Below are 6,315 nucleotides of genomic sequence, written 5' to 3'. Positions count from 1 at the left end.
GAAAACTTGGCAGCCATTCTCCAGGTCATGAGAACCTGCTGCCACCACACACCAGACCTCTCTTGAACCAAGATACCTCTGGGGGAGAACAAAATACATGATCAGTTTCCTAATATCTATTACATGTATATATGCTATACAAACTTTTATTATAGCATGTATTGTATTTATTTTAAGCTTGTCTTATATTTCACTGTATTTTACAGTTTTTTTCTTGTATTTACCAATTGTATTTATTTATTTATTGTTTACATCTGCATAATTTTAAGTACTTAAACGCTAATATTTTAATGTAATAAAAAAATATTGAAAATAAATAAATAAATATGTTCATGTGCTATAACCAATAAATTTATATTAAATGAGAGCACTTCTTCAAATTCACTGTGGAAAACAGAAGAGAATCTACACAGCACCTGGTTACTCACCTTACTGAGTAGAGTTGTAAAGTCATTCCTAAAATTGGTGTATGGAATAAAACAATTGTTCCCAGTGTGAAAACTCCCTTATTGTATGAGAGAATAAAAAAAAAAAAAACAGACCAGATTGTTAGTCCTATGTTGTGTTCTAGTTGAGAGCCTGTATATTCTGTGGGAAGAAGATTCTCCTGAGTCTGTCTGTGTTGGCCTTCAGGGAGGGGAAGTGCTTTCCTAAACGTAACAAAGAGAACAGGCCGTTGTTGGGGTGGCTGAGGTCCTTCACGATCTTCCTGGCCTTGGTCCAGGACTGCTTGCTGTAGATTGCAGGTCAGAGATCTCAGTATGGATGATCAACAAGATGATAAACCAGGTTGTGATGTTTCCCATCAGAATGCTCCCTATGGTGCAGGAGTTGCTAATTAATAGTTGTGGAGGGCAATCAAAAGTCTCTCAAGCGTCGGAGGTGGTAGAGATGCTGCCTAGCCTTTTTCACCACAGCGTTGATGTGACAGGACCAAGACAGGTCTAGCGTGATTTGAACACCAAGGTATCTGAAGCTGTCCACCATCTCCACTAGTTTGTCTTGGATGATGGGGGTCTGGTATTTTCTTTCTTGCCTTTTACTGAAGTCCACTATCTACTGTACTACTTTGTCTTGCTGATATTTAGGAGGAGGTTGTTCCTCTGGAACCAGTTCTCCAATTCCTAATTTTCTTCTAGAAGGCTGTCTCACAGTTATCAGAGATTAGGCCCACCACAATGGTGTCGTCAGCAAACTTGATGGTGGTGGAGTTGGTAGTGGCTACGCAGTCAGATGAATACTAAAAGGGAAGGGGTGCTGAGACATATCTGCCCATACAGCCTGTGGTCTGCCAGTTAGGAAATTGGGTGTAGGTGGCAGTGAAAGATCTCAGAGTGTCGCAGATGGTTTTATCCACACACGTCTTGCTAATTTCCCCAAAATAATGCTAGTTTACCAAAAAATCCAACTTCTGCTTTCATAAACATGTTGATGTCAACAGTGCTGCACCAGAACATGTCCCAGTCTGCATCATTGAGTGCGTTCTGTAAGCCGGCCACCAATTGGTCCATCCAGCGTGTGACCTCCCTTTTGAGCTGAAGCAGCATGTCAGATGCTACTATGGTACACTAAAGTATGATTACAAGCATTTCATAAGTGTCAAAAGCTTTTATTGACAACTACATTAAGTTTATACATTAGTACAAAGAGTCAATACTGGATTTGCAGCATTGAACCTTCTTTTTCAGGACCTCAGAATTTTGCTTCTGGCCCACATCCTGACTGATGACAGCTCATTGTTGAATAATCTGGAGTTGGTCAGAATGTGTGGGTTTTTGTTTGACCAACCAACTTATGATGACTGACCATGAGGAACTTAGTTATTACTTTTACTTTGCACCTTTAGCATTACTAGACAGTGCTGCCTCCTCATGTTTAAATAGTCTTACGGCAATACTGTACATTTTTCACATCCCGGGTCATCTTTCTCAAGCTAAACCTTATACTTTTCATCATGAACCCACACATTATTAAATCGGCATTTTCCTGGCATTGCTTCATTTTATATATATATATATATATATATATATATATATATATATATATATATATATACACTCAACAAAAATATAAACGCAACACCTTTGTTTCTGCTCCGATTTTTCATGAGATGGACTTAAAGATCTAAAATTCATTCCAGATACACAATATTACCATTTCTCTCAAACATTGTCCACAAATCAGTCTAAATGTGTGATAGTGAGCACTTCTGCTTTGCTGAGATAATCCATCCCACCTCACAGGTGTGCCACATCAAGATGCTGATCTGACATCATGAGTAGTGCACAGGTGTACCTTATACTGCCCACAATAAAAGGCCACCCTGGAATGTGCAGTTTTTTGCTTTATCGGGGGTCTGGGGACTCTCAGGTGATGATGGAGCTAAATAATGTAGTTGCACCCAACAGGATCATACCACTACAGTATAGTACTACACCAGTTTCTTTTTCATGACAGAATAAAAATAATACCGAAGGAATCTTTGTTTTACTTCTATCATATGAATGTTCAGTAAGTAAAGTCACTTATTGAAATTTCACTGTTTCTTCAGCCTTGCAGGTATCATCTGCAGTGGGCTCCACAGTCGTCCTGCCGTGTGAATATAAAGATCCGTCTGTCCAAACACCTCATGTGGAGTGGTTTGTTGATCGTGAGGCAGTGTTTGAGCGACGGGGTAAAGAGACATTTCAGGGTGAAGGATATGAGGGTCGTGTGGATGTTCCTGAGGACGAGCTGCTTAAAGGAAACTGTTCCCTGGTGTTGAAGAACGTCACTGTTACTGATGAAGCTGAGTACAGAAGCTCCATATTAGGAAGCCACACAAAGAAACCTGTCTCAGTCCAAAAAGTTCAACTTTCAGTCTACGGTAAGCGAATTGGTGTCAGATACAGAGTCTGACACACACACACACACACACACACACAGTATCAGTACACAGAGTTGATAATGAAAGTTATTAAGCTCACAAGTTAATGTTTTCCACAACTAATTACACAATCAAGCTTTTCTAGCTGTGTTAGATTGGGTGATGAGAGCACACACGCTCACTGAAAACTTATCAAAATTTGGTGTCTGCATTTCAAGAAGATGTTTTCCTTTTAAAGTTTAGCTTAATCTAAATTCGGTCCTTTTCTGAATTTACAGCGAGTTCATGCAAGTCAGCTTTAAAATAGCTTACCTGTGAGATTGTTGGTCTTTAATCGTTTGCTTGGTTTTAAAGACATTGCTTAGCCTTACTTACGTACAGTGTTTTGTACACTAGTCAGTTTTGTTTATATCATAAAGCTGAGTGTATAATTTTACATCCATGTTATATCCAGCAGTACAGTGATCCCTGTCGTGTGATATTGCTTAATTATTTAGGAAAATATAAAAGTATTATTTCATATTGGGAAATCCCTAATCTGTTTATTTATTATTGTTAGATTAAATTCAACTTTCATCCTGCTTTATCAAAGTGTATGTATAAAGCCAATGAAATGCAGTTAGTATCTAACCAGAAGTGCCTAATTGTTTTTTTTTTTTTTTTTTTTTTTTTTTACAATAAATAACAATGTAGCAAATGGGGGTATTGGTTCTTATTTACAGAGGTAAGAGTTTAACTGTGAAAACATTGTGTAGAAAAAAGAACATGAGGTTTATTTGTGTGACTGAGATTGTTAAAGGTTGCTGTTTGATTGTTAGCATCAGTTTGCTACACCCTCAGTTGGATCACATTGAAACCCAAACATACCATCACTTGTTTTTCATTAATTTCAAATGGCCGCTGCCTGTGGTTGACCTGTGATAATTTTGCAGAAATAACTGTAAAATACTGTTTAGTTTGTGAAATACATCACAGGAGAAGAGAAAAGTAAATCATTCTATTTTTTTTTTCCAAAGAAAAAACTAAAGAGTGGGAAAAAGAAACACCACAGCAAGGTAAGTACATATCAAACTGAATTTACAACATTATAAATTGTGAGGGTCGCCATTTTTGCCTTTTTTCAGATTCCCCTGTTGAGTGGTCGCCACAGGGACTGACTGAACTGCACAACATTTTTTTTGTTCAGAAAAAAATGCCTCTTGAGTTATAATATAATGTAATACAATGTAATATAACAATTAAAATAATATAATATGATGTACAGCGGTACCTCGGCATACAAATATAATCCATTAAAATCACTTCCGGCCACACAAAAATATTACCAATATTGGCAAATTTTAACACTATTATTAAATTTTTATACATAAAAGAGAAAAGAAAAGTGAATAATTGTACTTTTTTTTTCGAAAGGAAAAAATGAAGAGTGGGAAAAAGGAACACCACACTCAGGTAAGTACATATCAAACTTCATTTACAACATTATAAATTGTCAGGGTTGCCATTTTTCTGTCATTTTATGTTGTTGCTGCCCTTTTGGATACTACCTGTTGAGTCGTCGCCACAACCGAGCTGCACAACAATTTGGCACAGTTTTGGCCCTTCTGTCAGTTTATATAAGAACATTTTTACCAAGACACCATTTATTTAAAAATATTAATACATTTTTTTTTTTTAGGTAGTATAAGTTGCTTGGTCTCTCCTTGTGTGATTATTCTTCTCACACTGAGAACGGCAATTATCTTATATGATACAATATATGATATATGATATAATATGATATGATATGATATAATATGATATAATATAATATGATATAATATAATATGAGATAATATGATAATATAATATGATATGATATATGATATAATATGATATATAATATAATATTATATAATATGATATATTATAATATGATATATGAGATATGATATGATATATAATATAATATGATATGATATATAATATATAATATAATATAACTAGAGAGTGAGTGATGCTTGCCGTGGGCCCCCTTGCACCTCAGGGGTCCAATTTATACTCTCTTGAGGGGTTCATGTTCTGACACAGAATGTCTCTTCAAATGTGATAAATTAGAGATTTTTTTAGCAGGTGCCAAGCCACTCCCTAGCGGCAAAACAGCATACCCTAGAAACCATTTTGCAAGACGTTTATCTCTCCGCATCAGAACAATCAAGACATTTAAAGTCATTTCAGTTAAATCTTTTGACTTATGCCAGCAAAGAGGGTTTCTAACATGCTACACATGCTAGCAGTAAATAGCTACATGCTAATATCCAGTAGCTACTGTAAGAGCCACAATATTCGGTTAAAATTGTGTTAGCTTCATGCTAGCGGCATGCTTATTATGTTATCATCTTGCAAGTAACATGCTAATCACATTGGAGTCATGCTAGCAACATGCTACTCATGTTAGCATTATGCTAGCATAATGCTAATTATGTTAACATCATGCTACCAACATGCTTATGATGTTGTGAGTAACATGCTAATCACACTAGCATATTGCCAGATGCTAATCATGTTTAAGGTTGTATGGTATGTGAATGTGTATGAATCAAAATGGTCAGATAGTTCCTGGTGAGCACGCCGAGGGTGACATGTGGCAAGGAAAAAACTCCCTGAGATGGTAATAGGAAGAAACCTTGAGAGGAACCAGACTCAACAGGGAACCCATCCTCATCTGGGTAAAACAGAGAGCAGGAATTGATCTGCATTTATACTGTGTTAGGTGGCAGGCAGTTCAGCATAACAGTTGATGTTAATTGATGCTAATATGGAGTCCAGGTAGTTATTGGAGGCTCAGGTAGACTTGTAGGATGTTCCAGTCCTGAACTATCGAGCGACTGCAGCTAAGTCAAGTCCTCAGAGAAACAGCTGTCAACATCAGGCCAGAGGCCACTTCATGGTAGAGTGAAACTGTCACCAGATGCATTCCAAGGAGACACACGGGGCATCCATGTGTGGAGATCTCACCAGGATGAGTCAGACAGGTCCAGGGGTCAGGGGGAGTCTGGATCACTGGCAGCTCAGGAACAACATGCGTAGCTCGAGAGAGAGAGGGAGAGAGAACAGGAGAGAGAGACGATTTATTCATATGCTAATGCTGATCTTCTGTAGTAAAGGATTGAAGGCACTGGCCCATAATGAAGTGCTAGTAACCTTTTGGGCTCCAACTGACTCTCTAATATACGTAAAGTCGATCTGGGTCGAAGAAGAGATCAGCTTGGAAGATGACTTGGATGTTTTGGACACTGATTTTCCTCACCTTACCACATACACATATAGTAAACCCTACTGTATTAGTATGAAAACACACATGACAGAATTGTACACACATTATACTGTAGATTGTATTACGTTATGATTGGCACATGTTACATCTGATGTACAGGTAGATTAGTCAGACTTGAAGTCTTTTACTCTTT

At 37.3% G+C, this 6,315-nt stretch overlaps 1 long non-coding RNA gene across 1 annotated transcript; it reads left to right on the top strand.

Annotated features, from left to right (window-relative positions):
- Positions 1-2,555: 2,555 nt before the first annotated feature.
- On the top strand, positions 2,556-4,436 carry LOC128517966 (uncharacterized). Its single transcript, XR_008357545.1, has 3 exons — positions 2,556-2,866; positions 3,883-3,921; positions 4,280-4,436. It is a non-coding gene; the product is annotated as an uncharacterized LOC128517966 (long non-coding RNA).
- Positions 4,437-6,315: the final 1,879 nt, after the last annotated feature.

The sequence above is a fragment of the Clarias gariepinus genome, chromosome 2 (assembly GCF_024256425.1).
Source record: "Clarias gariepinus isolate MV-2021 ecotype Netherlands chromosome 2, CGAR_prim_01v2, whole genome shotgun sequence".
Taxonomy (NCBI): domain Eukaryota; kingdom Metazoa; phylum Chordata; class Actinopteri; order Siluriformes; family Clariidae; genus Clarias; species Clarias gariepinus.
This window is presented reverse-complemented; position numbering and strand designations above follow the sequence as displayed.